Below are 15793 nucleotides of genomic sequence, written 5' to 3'. Positions count from 1 at the left end.
GTCCCCTCCTGTACTCCCTGTTCGCCCACGACTGCGTGGCCAGGCACGACTCGAACACCATCATTAAGTTTGCAGATGACACAACAGTGGTAGGCCTGATCACCGACAACGATGAGACAGTCTATAGGGAGGAGGTCAGACAGCCTATAGGGTGGTGGATGAGACAGCCTATCGGGTGGTGCCACAATAACAACCTATCCCTCAATGTAACCAAGACTAAGGAGATGATTGTGGACTACAGGAAAAGGAGGACCAAGCACACCCCCATTCTCATTGACGGGGCTGTAGTGGAGCAGGTTGAGAGCTTCAAGTTCCTTGGTGTCCACATCACCAACAAACTAGAATGGTCCAAACACACCAAGACAGTCGTGAAGAGGGCACGACAAAATCCTATTCCCCCTCAGGAAACTAAAAAGATTTGGCATGGGTCTTCAGATCCTCAAAAGGTTCTACAGCTGCAACATTGAGAGCATCCTGACTGGTTGCATCACTGCCTGGTACGGCAACTGCTCGGCCTCCGACCGCAAGGCACTACAGAGGGTAGTGCGTACGGCCAATTACATCACTGGGGCTGAGCTGCCTGCCATCCAGGCCCTAAAAATTGTAAAAGACCCCAGCCACCCCTGTCATAGACTGTTCTCTCTACTACTGCATGGCAAGCGGTACCGGAGCGCCAAGTCTAGGACCAAAAGGCTTCTCAACAGTTTTTACCCCCAAGTCACAAGACTCCTGAACAGGTAATCAAATGGCTCCCTGGACTATCTGCATTGTGTCCCGCCAACCCCTCTTTTACGGTACTGCTACTCTCTGTTTATCATATATGCATAGTCACTTTAACTATACATTCATGTACATACTACCTCAATTAGCCCGACTAACCAGTGCCCCCACACATTGGCTACCCGGACTATCTGCATTGTGTCCCGCCACCCACCAACCCCTCTTTTACGCTACTGCTACTCTCCTTTTACCATATATGCATAGTCACTTTAACTATACATTCATGTACATACTACCTCAATCAGCCCGACTAACCAGTGTTTGTATATAGCCTCCCTACTCTATATAGCCTAGTTACTGTTATTTTTCACTGTCTTTTTTACTGTTGTTTTTATTTCTTTACTTATCTATTGTTCACCTAATAACTTTTTTCTTTTTTTTCTTAAAAATTGCACTGTTGGTTAGAGCCTGTAAGTAAGCTGTAATGTCTACACCTGTTGTATTTGGTGCACGTGACAAATAAACTTTGATTTGATTGTTACTTTAATTTTATTTCTTACTTTAGTTTTTAGTAAATATTTTCTGAACTTTATATCTTGAACTGCATTGTTGGTTAAGGGCTTGTAAGTAAGCATTTCACGGTAAGGTTGTCAGTGCCAAACGTAGCCGTATGTGGCCTTACCTGAGGAATAGGGTCAGAGCGCCCTCTAGTGATCGATTGTCCTTATTGGGCGGAGTCAATGCAGTATCCCCGCCCTCATATATATATATATATCGTTTATATCGAATGACGTATGCAGTACAGGGTAGCAACAGTTGCTTCGAGACCCCGCGCGCCATAGTGACTGTAGCCGTGGAGACAGTTACTTACCAACCGGCGCAACACTCTGCAGCAACTGGAACACAACGAGCAAGTGATTTCAGAGTGGAAAGAGAACACAGCCAGGGCAGAACTTATACAAAGCAAAGGTGACTATATCTTTACAGAGTTGAGACATTTATTCTGATTTGGCATAACGATGCTGTGCTATTTAATGCATACCGCCATCAATCTCTTGTACACTATCTGCTACTTTCCCTTCGCATTCACCCCAGGAATCTTCTGTCAAGCATTAACGTTACGTAGACCGCCAGCTCGCTAACGTTCAACTAACGTCGTTTACTCCATCCAACGATAGCTTGTCAGTCATTTGCATACGTTTATCAGCAAGTGAACTGTCTTATTGAAAGCGATTTAGCTAAGTTTATTTTTTTTGTCGTAATGTTTCCATTGTTATACACGGGTTTAAACATTGTGCCAGGTTGTGTGCAGAATGGAATGTTCCGTTTATTCGGCTATCATATTTGCTTACTCTGGCCAAGTTTGCCAGCTACAGGTTGTAGCCAGGTTAGCTCATTTTAGCTAACAAATTAGCTCATGACATGGGTGAAATGTTATCGTTACATTTTACCTTGTGGATGTGACTTGTGACAACTTTCTGAAATGTTGTCTAACTCAGTTTAAGCTAGCTAGCTCGATAACACATGGTGCACGCCGAATTAGCTAACCTAACCAGAAGTCAAACTGTTTAACGCACAGTTTAACCGATTGAGTTAACGTTAGCTAGCCTGCTGGGCCAGGTAGCTAGTTAGCATTAGCCTACCGCAAATGGCTAGCCTAGCTATTCCAAATATTAATTAGACGGACAATAATATTTTACCAACACCCATCTCTAAAATCTGCTTATTAACGTTGATATACGTTCTCTATGTCAACTCAGGATGAGACGCATCATATTGCTGTTATATTATTTCTGCGCGTTAACTTAAGTTAGCTAGATATATTGTTTTGAAGCTCGCTGCTATAACACGTTACTCGTTCTATAAGCAAGGGTGAACTTTTAAAACATGGAACAGTGGCGCGAGTTGATCTCCAATAGCTCACTAACGTTAGTACTCGTTATTTGCTATGTTTATTACCGATCCTGTTAAACAACAAGCCGAAAGCTCGTCAATTTGTTGGCTACATCAAATTCAGGGTGCCACTGTCGTGTGTCAATGTCGTTTTGGGGAGGGCGTGCGATGGTGGAGTAGTTTATTTAGCATGCTTTTAATAGGAGGCTGTGTAAGAACTGCTTTGGAAGTCTGTAATTTTCCCAAGGTAAATATACTGAACAAAAATATAATCGCAACATGTAAAGTGCTGGTCCCATGTTTCATGAGCTGAAATAAAACATCCCAGAAATGTTTCATACTCACAAAAAGCTTCTTTCTCTCAAATGTTGTGAACAAATTTGTTTAGGTCCCTGTTAGTGAGCATTTCTCCTTTGCCAAGATAATCCATCCATCTGACAGGTGTGGCATAGCAAGAAGTGGATTAAATGGCATGACAATTACACAGGTTCACCTTGTGCTGGGGACAATAATAGGCCACTCTAAAATGTACAGTTTTGTCACACAACACAATGCCACAGATGTTTTGAGGAAGTGTACTATTGGCATGCTGACTCCATGATTGATCACCAGACCTGTTTCCAGAGAATTTAATGTTAATTTCTCTACGGCAATTTGCCTCAAACGTCATTTTAGAGAATTTGGCAGTATGTCCAACCGGCCTCACAACCGCAGCCCAGGACCTCCACATCCAGCTTCTTCACCTGTGGGGGCGTTAGTGACGAAGAGAATTTCATCAAACTGTCAGAAACCGTATTAGCGGGGTGGTTAGATTTTGCTGTATGTGAAACAAGTGTAGCGATACGTCAGCTCTGCCAGGAGGTCTTGGGATGATGAGAAGAAGGCGCGGGACAGAAGATGGCGGAAACTGAGGTTTTGCTTGAAACTGCTAGTGAGTCGAGTGAAGCTAATAGTACAGAAAGTGCCACTGTAACCCACTCGTTCTCAAAGAAAAAGGGAAACGAGAAGTAAGCTATTTTGGAAAATAGGAAACCACTAGACTCGTTTTTCGTTGGAGTCAGGGTTTTGGATCAATGCTACTTGGGAAATCCGTTTAACGTCTTCAGGAAAATCTGTAATGTGTTGGAAGGAAGTCGGTAAGAGTCACAAGAAGTGGTGTTATTTAGATTTTTGTTTGTTGTGTCTGCGGAGCTTGTGTTAAGACTCAAAGATGTCGGAGGGGAATGTTTCCTGCATTGCCTGGGATATTCGTAGCAGGGCACTACACAATTTTTGGCTAAATATCAATATTCCCCATTTTCCACACCTTTTAAAAACATAATTACCAAAAAGATGTTACTGCCAGGTGGTGCTATGATAGTTATTCCTCCTTAGTGGACCTTTTCCATTTGGTTTTCTTTCCATCTTTGTGGGTAGTAAGTGAGTGCTTTAATATGGATGGTCCATGTGGAAAGTGCCAGTCAAATATTTTAAACAATTCACCTGAGAAACAAATGGATTCAATATTGTACAATTCAGATGACTGTGGATCAGAATCAGCTTTATTCGTTAAGTACATTTACACCTTCAGAAATGTACTTGGTGATATGGTGCTGCTAGTAATAGACAACAGAGACAGAATAAAGACATCAGAGTTTGAACAAAGTTGATACATTATATGGATCCCAAACTGTACCCCAGATTAATTTGTCTCAAAGGTCAGATGGACTTCAGGAGACATTGACTGTAACAGTTTGACTCCTCTTGTCTGACCTCAGTCCAATTTTTGTTTTCGGTACAAGTCATCACCACGGTGATGTTACACCTGTTCAACAGAGCCAAGGCAGTTAATGAGTCCTATCCATGAGAGTGACACGTTGTCCAGGTGTCGGTTCTCATTAGGTGTGCTGCGCTATTGATTTCTATTCAGAGCTGAGTGCTCATACCAGGGGCAACAGGTAGCCTAGTAGTTAAGACCATTGGGTCAGCGAACTTACTTTTCTAGACAGCTTTCAGACAGTTCTTTGTGAAACCAGTTTGCTGTAGCGGCACCAGTTAAGTGTTTGCGGCATGAACATTCACTCTTTTAATTAACCCTGTGGTTTCTGGTAATGTCATACACCATCACAGGTGCACTTCCACATAGGATTCATCTCTGAAGGCAGAGAATGGAATGATTCATGTTTAGATGCATTATTGGAGCCCAATACCCAATTCCTTTCATGTGAAATGGGCTGTATATATTTTTTTTGGGGGGGGGTTCTTTAGCCAGTCTGTATATTTATGAGAATTAACTTGATGGTGACTTTTTGAGTGCCATCTGTTAAAAACCTGTTGGGGCTACAGGTTAGCAATGAACCCCGAGTCGGGATTGCTAACAAGGCTGGAAATTCAAAACATCAAAAATCTAATAATTTCAATTTCTCAAACAATCAACTATTTTACACAATTTTAAAAGATAAACATCTCCTTAATCTAACCACATTGTTCGATTTTCAAAGAGGCTTTACGGCAAAAGCATAAAGTTAGATTATGTTAGGACAGTACATAGCCACAAAAGTACAAACATCCATTTTCAATTCAAGGTCAGGCGTCACCAAAAGCAGAAACCAGCTAGAATTATGCACTAACCTTTGTCAATCTCCATCAGATGACACTCCTAGGACATTATGTTATACAATACATGCATTTTTTGTTCCATCAAGTTCATATTTATATCCAAAAACAGCATTTTACAGTAGCGTGAAATTCAGATTTTTTCTTCTCTGAAATGCTTCCGGTGAACATAACAAAATTACTATTCGAAAACATTGGTAAATTATAATATTGTCATTCAAAGAATAATATATTATCATCTCGTAATTGCTACCGAATGGCCAGATCTCAAAATAACTTTACTGGGAAATCACATTTTGCAATAAACGGGGTGCTATGCTAAGAACAATAAGCTATGCTATACAGTTAGCATCATCTAATATCGATAATAACATAATCAAAGGTAAGGGGATATTTACTATCTCCATCAGAAGGCACTGCCAGGAATCCCAGGTCCGGAACAAATGTGGTTTCTTTTGACAAAGTTCATAATTTATGTCCAAATAACACCAAGTAGTTAGCGTTCATTATGCTCCCACAAAACGTGGTGGGGGGTGTTGTAAAATCACGCCGAAAAGCTAAAAAAACCTAGTAAATAATCTATTTACGTTCGTTCAAACATGTCAAACTTTGTTTAGCATTAATCTTTTGGTCCATTTTTAACGTTAAACATCAGTAATATTTTCACACAACCTATCCTATGTCTTGATAAACAATTAATGACAAACTCACGCTTCTCAGATTTATGCGCAGGCGCAAAAAAATGAAATGACGACATGTCAACTTCCTTGCATTCTAATTTGCTCTCTGTTTATCATAGACGCTTCAAACAACTTTATAAAGATCGTTGACATCTAGTGGAAGCCGTAGGTGTTGCGAAATGAATCCTTTCTCACTATGGTATCTATAAAACAATGACACTAAATAGTACAGTCACAAAATTCACATTTTTTTTTAATCTATTTTTCACAGGTTTTTGCCTGCAATATGAGTTTTGTTATACTTACAGACACCATTCAAACTGTTTTAGAAAATTCAGAGTGTTTTCTATCCGAATGTGTTAATAATATGCATATCCTAGCTTCTGAGTTGGTGTTGGAGGCAGTTAAAAATGGGCACATATTTTTTTCAAAATTTCTCAATACTGCCCCCGAGCCCCAACAGGTTAATGGGTATTTTGTTGGAGAACATTGGTAGCCTGCCGCTCCACTGAATGAATATATATATATATCTATATCAACTGTATTAGCAAAATTAGGATTAGAAAACTTTGTTTCAAAACAAAGTTTTCTAATCCTAATTTTGCTAATACAGTTGATTTTGAAGAAGTATTAAATCAGTGTTTGAAGGATTACTGCACTTGTTTTGGCAAAGTAGCCTAATTCTGAGAACCTAGCTTTGATTGGTCACCTACACTAGCTACAAAGGAAATAAATGTCCCTGAAATGCCATGCAACCAGAATCTGAGCATGCTGCTATTACGTTTACATTGCAACTTGAGATTTACAAATCAAATTTTATTTGTCACATGCGTTGAATACAATAAGTGTAGACCTTACAGTGAAATGCTTACTTACAAGCCTTTAACCAACAATTCACTTTTAAGAAAATGCCTACCAAAAAAAGTAAGAAGGAAAAACAAATAATTAAAGAGCAGCAGTTAATAACAATAGCGGGGCTGTATACAGGGAGTACCGGTACAGAGTCAATGTGTGGGGGCACCGGTGTCGCGGTAATATGTACATGTAGGTAGAGTTAAGTGACTATGCATAGATAATAACAGAGAGTAGCAGCAGCGTTGGGAAGGGGGCAATGCAAATAGTCTGTGGAGCCATTTGATTTGCTGTTCAGGAGTCTTATGGCTTGGGGGTAGAAGCTATTTAGGAGCCTCTTGGACCTAGACATGGCGCTCCGTTACCGTTTGCCGTGCGGTAGCAGAAAGAACAGTCTATGACTAGGGTGGCTGGAGTCTGACAATTTTTAGGGGCTTCCTTTTCCCTGGTATAGAGGTCCTGGATGGCACGAAGCTTGGCCCCGGTGATGTACTGGGCTGTACGCACTACCCTCTGTAGGGCTTTACGGTCGGAGGCCGAGCAGTTGCCAGGCAGTGATGCAACCTGTCAGGATGCGCTCGATGGTGCAGCCGTAGAACCTTTTTGAGAATCTGAGGACCCATGCCAAATCTTTTTAGTCTCCTGAGGGGGAATGGGTTTTGTCGTGCCCTCTTCACGTCTGTCTTGGTGTGTTTGGACCATGGACCCAATTTGTAAGTCGCTCTGGATAAGAGCGTCTGCTAAATGACTTAAATGTAATGACAGTTGTGCCAGTAGTGCCTGCTCCACTAAAGACCCGTTGATGAGAATGGGGGTGTGCTCGGTCCTCCTTTTCTTGTAGTCCATAATCATCTCCTTTGTCTTCATCACGTTGGGAACAGTTGTTGTCCTTGCACCACACGGTCAGGTCTCCGACCTCCTCCCTATAGGCTGTCTCATCGTTGTCAATGATCAGCCCTACCACTGTTGTCATCGGCAAACTTAATGATGGTGTTGGAGTCGTGCCTGGCCGTGCAGTCATGAGTGAACAGGGAGTACAGGAAGGGACTGAGCACGCACCCCTGAGGAGCCCCTGTGTTGAGATCAGTGTGACAGATGTGTTACATACCCTTACCACCTGGGGGCGGCCCGTCAGGAAGTCCAGGATCCAGTTTCAGAGGGAGGTGTTTAGTACCAGGGTCCTTAGCTTAGTGATGAGCTTTGAGGGCACTATGGTGTTGAACGCTGAGCTGTAGTCAATGAATAGCATTCTCATGTAGGTGTTCCTTTTGTCCAGGTGGGAAAGTGTGAAGTGCAATAGAGATTGCGTAATCTGTGGACCTGTTGGTGTGGTATGCAAATTGGAGTGGGTCTGGGGTTTCTGGGATAATGGTGTTGTGAGCCATGATCAGCCTTTCAAAGCATTTCATGGCTACAGACGTGAGTGCTATGGGTATAAATACACCCAAAGTCATGGAAAGAGAGGGGGTGGGCCAGGGGGGGTAACGTGTTTATACTGTTAAGTCAAGTGTTTTTAAATGGGTTATTTTTATCTCCCTGGATGTGTCGGGCATGCATAGTTTTGGCTTGCAGAGGCAGGTCAGGAGGAAAAGGTGCTCAATAGAGGAGAGTGTGAGACAGCATAGAAAGCAGCTGGTACTGCCTTTTGGGCTCATTCTTTTCAAGAGTACAAGAAAGACAACCACTTCCCAAAATACAAATGAGTATAAAACCTCAGAATGGGTTTTAACTAGGCAGTACATTTCTTCCCAATGACTCACAGGACATCGTCATTATTTTGAAGCAAGTTGTCACACTTGTTGTATTTTGGGAAGTGGTACTCTTGAAAAGAATGAGCCCCAAAAAATTGGTGCTCCAGGTGAAAGAATACATGCGTTTTGAGTTAACCATGTAACTTTTGACAATTTAAAAAAAATGTTGCTCTGCCTGCCTGATCTGTCTGCTCTCACTACAGTATGTGGACACCAAACATACATTGACATACACACATTCACATGTGCTCTACATGGCAAAGCCTACACTCATGTATACTGAAGTGCAGTTAACCAGTGGTTTTGTTATTGACAGCCTGCAGCCTGGGATCGTGGTCATGCTTCAGTGTCTCCCAGCGATGGATGCCACGGTCATCTGTGATTCACTGCTGCCGCCTGTGGTCCAGGTTTAGTCCTGTCTGTACTCCTCACATGGACCCCTGTCGTGAGCAGTGTCCACATTAACCCTATACCATGTTGAGGTTTTAATGGACTCGTCTCTGGTACAGTGCAGCTCTCAAATGGACAGCTGCAGTTGTCCCTGGGTGGGGAGGGGGTTGACCCGAGATGGGTCGTGTGTGTGTGTGTGTGTGTGTGTGTGTGTGTGTTCATGCTGTATTTAGCTTATCTGGATGAGGCCCAACCCCGGCTCTCAGTCCAATACCCGGCCAATGGCTGCCCGATCAGTTATTGAGAGTAGTCCTGCACAAACTGTAACGGACTGCTTGATAGAAGCAATTCTGCGTGTCGCAAATTGAAAATGTTAGCCTAAGAACTAAATATTTTCAAAGGATTGATATCTTGACAGAGTAATCTCTATTGTGGGCAATGGCTCACTGTCGGTGCATTTGCCAGAACTCAATCAATGTGTGTTGCTGATGGCCCATTTTATTATCAGCCTTTGAATTGTCTTAGTAGCTTTGATTCACATCTTATTTTAAAAGTAAATAGTTGGCACTAGCAGGCAGTGTGCCTAATATATGTAGATGTCATGACTTTACAGATATGGTGTTTAGATCCAAATTGGGTTTTGCGCTTACTGAACCATCTGGTCTCTGTACATTTGATTATCTGACATTAATTCAGATTTTAATGAGATGCACCAAAACTCCAGTCAGAAGTGTCATGAATTCACTGAACAGAGCTGAGGCACAGAGACTATGATGAATACCTTTGGGGAGTTGTTCATGTGTGTAGGCCTACATGGAAAATCTTGATGTGGTGGTTTTCTACACAACATTTCTTTTAAAGTGGCAGGACTGGGGTTAAGTTTCTCCTTTCAGTTTACAGATGACACTTGTACAAAATCAACGAACGAGAGGGAAATTATTTCATCTCAAGTGTCCATGTGCAGTAAATGTGTTTTGTCTTGCATACACTGAGTTTTCGACACAGGCAGTGCTGTTTGTTAATCACAAAGTAGGCTTTTTATCACCAAGCTACTGTGAAACAGCCCCACCAGGTACAAAAAAGTTACCCATGATTGGCTCTCAGTAGCAACATGTTAACACTTGTTGTGAAATGAAATGTTATTCAGTGTCTCGCTCTCTGTCACCAGGGGCATTCTTTACATTCCACCTGGTTTGTATCGTAGCTACACAACTGCTAATTAAATTTCCTGCCACAAACAGCAGACCGGGTTCTGACATTTGCATCACAATGATGGCTCCTTCTTTCAGCTATTCAACCAGGCACAGTAGTCCTCCCCCAACCTCTCCCCACTTTCTCTCTGGGTATTTTCTTCTGTGGAGTTTTCCTTAGTTAAAATCCATGTTTGAAATGTGGATGTTTTTAATTTTTCAAGCTAAAGCAACAAGTGTGACAACTTGCTTCAAGATAATGACAATGTCCTGTGAGTCATTGGGAAGAAATGTTCTCAGATTTGTGAGCAGGCTACTTACTGCTTCTTTGCAGTCGGCATTTGTCTGTAGGGCTGCACTTCAGAAGCCCTTTTTAATGAAATGATTTGACAGGGAACAGGGGCAGAGGAGGCTCTCAGGTGGAAGGCTTCCTGGGCTCTGGGTAGAAAGCACTCAGACTATTCTCACTACGAGATATTCTTTACAGTTTTTGAGAAAATGCCCTTGGATGGACCTTTTACTGTAATGTCTCCTGCACCTTGTTCTAAGGGGTTGTAACAGAAATTATTTTCCAATTGTTTCATTCTGAACTGCAAAATAATGTTCTGAACCGGTTCGAACCAAAAAACTACAGCTTTGTTCCTTTTTAAACCTCAATGTTTTTTGTACATGTAGCTCAACAATAAATTACTTCACCAATCAGTGCAAATAGAGCAGCTTGCAATGTAGCGGGCAAGCAACCTTGGATGGACAGACAAGTGGGATATTTTATAATATCCTTAACTAGCATTGAAAAAGTTAATAAATGTTTCTCTAATTAAAAATCGATCCCTAATTTCTGACTCATGCTTGTAACGTTAGTAGGCTACAGTAGCCTATGCTTCGGAGGGTTTGAGTGAGTGGGGGCTTTGCATAGGCTCTTTGTTGCATTTTTTTTTGGGGGGGGGGGGGTCTGAACAAAATGCTTATAACATAATTAACTGCTTTCCATGCTTTTAAAATAACGGTTCTGTTCTGCAATAGTTTTCTTTTCTCTGAACCAGTTCCAACCTCTGCTATGTAGGCTGAAACGCAATCTAGCTATGGTTCAGCTAGTTGGCTGACATTAGCATTCAGCTAACTAACTTAGCTAGTAAGTTAGCAGCAGTAAGCTAGTAGTATGTGAGGAGAATTTAGATAATTTGTTTAGTTAGCTACCTAGCTCTGCATAATATGAATGACACTGAATGATAACATTACTGTACTTGTTATATTTGTCTGAAGGGGTAAAAGTACATTTTTGCTCTGCTTAAGTTATTTGATGAAGAAAACGTTAGCAAGATAGCTAGCTATAGTAGTAGCTGTGCCACCTTGTCTGTGTTATTGTCTTGCAGCTGAATTAGTGCATGGATAAGAAAATTCTACATTTAAATGTCTGCACATATGCTTGTGAATTGTTGCATTATTGTTCCCCGCAATGAAATCGGGTAGGGGACTATGGATATGTCTCGCGATATCTCAGACACCAGTGGCCCAATTTTGACAACTTGGGTGAATGAGTCTTGCCATAAAGATCTGCCATTTACAAAATTACACTGATTGGCCCAAGGGGGGCGCTATAGTAATCAACTGAAATTCATTAGTCAAATGCGATATCTCAATTAGCCCAAGGGGGGCGCTGCATCATTCGTGGGGAATGACATGTTTACTGTTGCCTTGTTCAAGAGAAATGGTTTTGTTAAATCAAGAGTGTAATGTAGATGGAAAATTTGCTCGCATAGTTGAATAGGTTGCATGTTTACTGTCTAGAGGCTACTGTGATATTTAAGGTACATTTGCGCTTTGGAGCTAGAACGTCGACAAGCCCCCGAACCCTCTCTCGGCGTGTGACATTCCATTGCTAATGCAAATAGCAAAGTTTATGTACATATTATGTCAATTGATATGTGGTTGCTTCAACTCTTCAGTCTAAATAAACCCAAATTGTCATTCAGACAAATTGCCACATTCTCCTTCCTCTGACTACATCAACCATTTTCAAATATTATTATTTACCAATGTCAGGTTGTCATGGAGATGTAGTAACAACAGAGATGTTTCTCTATTCAGAGAATGTCCTGACTGGCTGGGGCTTTCTTCTAACCTGATATTAATAATCACGTTTGAACAGGCTCCAGACACATGGATTCAACGCCCACATGCTCACACTGAGTCCTTGTACAAATGATGACACACCCTTTGTGCCTGGCTAAAACAGCCCGTAAATAACTGCCGGGATAGTATTTGGCAACTTGGCACTCACAGAGATCGTCACCTTATGATGTTGTTGTGTTGTAAGGATAAAAAAAAAAAAACTGGTCGAGTCACAGCCGTCTGATAAGAGGTCCTCATACCAACCATTGCATGAGGAACCATTTGTACGTTTAATGGGAAACAGTTAACTGGGTGACTCATTGGTTTGTTTTATTGTAGTGCTTGTGAATGCATTTGCGCAATTGCTGTGTGTCATGTCTGTGTTGAGTGAATCCACTGGTAAGGAAATGGAGATAAAACCTGCTACTTGATTTCAGAGACAAGGGTGCTAGCTGAAGGCACTACCTCAGCCAGCTACGGAGGTCATCTCTCAGCTATCTCTCTGGAAAAAATAATCCGCAACTGAAAAGAGATCTGAAATGCACTTTCTGTTTGACTGCTCTCAGCCTTTCTTCTACAGGCAGGTACTGCTTGCACGTCTTTGAACGTGAAAATATAATATGCACATCTGGACAGGAAGCTAATGTGCGTTTCTATTTAGATATTCCTGGGATATGATTATGAAAAGTCATAGTCCATGGTGTTCCGTGATAGTGTTGGAAAACAGCACTGAATTTCACTGAGCCTGATGTTCATTAGGAGTGGTTGGAAATCAGCTGTAAACCCTTGAATTAAATCTTGTCTTAAATCACAGCTGCAAGATTAGTCAACCTACCTCCATGGATATGGCTTAGGTTTTAGGACCAGGTTAACATGAAGTGCATGCCATGGCGTAGGGCTGGCCGGTATACAGTATTTAACGATGCCGGTATTGATGCACAGACCGGTTTGGGTTTTTACTTCACCTTCTACAACGGTATTTACATTTTAGTCATTTAGCAGAAGCTCTTATCCAGAGAGACTTAGAGTAGTGAGTCCATACATTTTCATACTTTTGAATGTTTTGTTTGTTAAACGTGATATGCCGTGTGTAACGTACATTTTATTTATATTTTACTTTGCTACTTGAGTCATCTCTCTCTCCATGCCGCTTTCCACACAGAGCTATCCACAACCCCTGTCACTCAGGAGCGCATTTGTTCCTGTGATCAAGAGACATTTGCATTCAGTCTGCATGGTCAATGCAACAATGCAATGTTGATGCTGTTTTTACTTTGCTTCTTAATATAAATCCACTAGCGTTCTATTTAAGTGATAATGCCAGATAAGCCAGTGTTTGGAGGATATATTGGCATGGGTGTTATGCCCGAGATGATGTCGAGGGCCGGCAAACTGTGCTAATATATCCTCCATACACCGGCTTCTCTGGCATGATCACTTTTATACAATGTGTTACCAACATATTCAATTAATGATTGACATATTTTCATAAATGTTATTTAGATTTAATTTATTCATAATATTTCATCCTTCCACAAGATATAGTCTCGACACAAATTTAAGGGTGCTACCCAAGTCGGCTGGTTATTGGTTTTGTTGCTAGACTTTTTGTGCTGTATCTATCCGTCATTCGTTCTAAATGGTCCATTACCATACTGGCTGGCAACATTCTTATCGCTTGCTAGCTAGCCAACTACAGCTAACTTACAGTAACGTCAAAAAGAACAACAGTAGCTGCATTTGTATTTGTTTACGCTGTTTTCTAGTGACTTTTATTTCCATAACAATTAGCTAATGAGGTGCGATTTTTCACCTGGCATAGAAAATGTGCTCGCTCATCAGGAGTGACACTGTTGTTGAGAGGAGCTAGCCAACAACACAGCTAACACAATCACTTCAAACTGAAGCTGGAAACACTGCAAACTAGCTACACCATTTAAATTTGACATTTTATTCAATTGACATTTCTTTGTATATATCCATAAAAATGATGCCAGCTGATTCATGATTTCGACTGGCTGAGAAACGCTGCCTGCCTGTCTCGTCCTAAATACTGTCATATGATATTTTGGCCATATCGCCCTGCCCTATCATGGAGTTGAAAACAGTTCCTGAAACAGTTCCTCCTACAGTTTAGGGCAGTGTTCCCCAACTGGTGGCCCACGGGCTGAATTTGGCCCGTGGGTGGTTTTATTTGGCCCCCAATGTTATCTGAGCAAAACAAATATGCGTGTGATTTAGATTTTTCGACATCTGTTTCCAAGTATTCGCATGCATAATAGACACTATTTCGTACACAAATGTAGGCAAGGTTTGATTTTTTTTTTTGGTCAAATATCTGTTTGGGATTCTTGCGGTCAATTTGCAGTTTACAGATTATTTGTAATTTTGTTCTGGCCCCCAACCATCCGCTCATGAAAAAAACAGCCCACGGATGAATCTAGTTGATGATCCCTGGTTTAGGGAAAGTCTGGACTTAGGCTAAACCTCATGAGCCTTAGCCCACTCCATGTTCTTAGTCATGGATTGTTTAAATTAAATGTGATCCATCTATGATGATACCATGCAAAAGGTCATGTTTTTCTTTGCATTATCAAAGGGAAAGCTGCTCAGCTAGTGTAGTAAGAAATCAGAGGAAGATTTGTAACGAAAGCACACGTAATGTGGAGAATATTTCTCATGACCGAGTAGCTATAGTTGAGTTTTTCTTTTGCCAGTATGGGCTTTGCATCTTTCTGCGTACGATTCTTTTATGTTGACGTTTCGGCGTCATCCTTTTTGACACTCAAATGGAAACGAGGGTATTCTGAAATACTTGAAAAGAGGTGTCTACAGTGCAAACTTTACCCATTTACTAGTTCAGTCATACTGGCTAGGCTATGTCTTGGAATATTGTGAAAGAGTCTACATTTGTCAAATTCTAAATGGTAATTTAAGGCAACATGGGAGCTACAAAGCAGTTCTATTGTTTGCGTTATACGTTAATTATTATAGGAATGCCTTAGGTTGTGGTTTCATCTGATGCCCACAATAGGCTGGTTTACAGTGCATTCGGCAAGTATTCATACCCCTGGACTTTTTCCACAATTTGTTACATTACAGCCTTATTCTAAAATTGATGAGAAAAAAAATGATTTAATCAATCTACACGCAGTACCCCATAATGACAAAGCACAAACAGGTTTTAGACATGTTTGTTTGCTAATTTATAAAAAATGTAAACACATTTACATAAGTATTAAGACCCTTTACTCAGAACTTTTTTGAAGCATCTTTGGCAGCAATTCCAGCCCCGAGTCTTCTTGGGTATGACGCTACAAGCTTGGCACACCTGTATTTGGGGAGTTTCTCCCATTCTTCTCTGTAGATCCTCTCAAGCTTTGTCGGGTTGGATGGGGAGCGTTGCTGCGCAGCTATTTTCAGGTCTCTCCAGAGATGTTCGATAGGGCTCTGGCTGGGCCACTCAAGGACATTGTGACAGGTTCCGAAGCCACTCCTTCATTGTCTTGGCTGTGTGCTTAGGGTCGTTGTCCTGTTGGAAGGTGAACCTTCGCCCCAGTCTGAAGTCCTGAGCTCTCTGGAGCAGGTTTTCATCAAGGATCTCTCTCTG

General features: G+C 41.4%; 1 protein-coding gene across 4 annotated transcripts in view; it reads left to right on the top strand.

Annotated features, from left to right (window-relative positions):
• Positions 1-1502: 1502 nt before the first annotated feature.
• Positions 1503-15793, top strand: part of LOC106613840 (DNA-binding protein RFX2) — a 72121-nt gene continuing 57830 nt past the window's right edge. For 3 of the 4 annotated variants that reach the window (XR_006756923.1, XM_045687543.1, XM_014216502.2), the window contains exon 1: positions 1527-1689. The gene's annotated coding sequence lies outside the window, so the exon portion shown is untranslated. Of the gene's footprint in view, positions 1690-15793 lie in introns of all 4 variants that reach the window. The other variant, XM_014216501.2, reaches the window with a different exon arrangement.

This window comes from Salmo salar, chromosome ssa10, assembly GCF_905237065.1.
Source record: "Salmo salar chromosome ssa10, Ssal_v3.1, whole genome shotgun sequence".
In the NCBI taxonomy this organism is placed as follows: Eukaryota; Metazoa; Chordata; class Actinopteri; order Salmoniformes; family Salmonidae; genus Salmo; species Salmo salar.
Note: the sequence above shows the minus strand (reverse complement) of the source record. Positions and strands in the feature narration are given on the sequence as shown.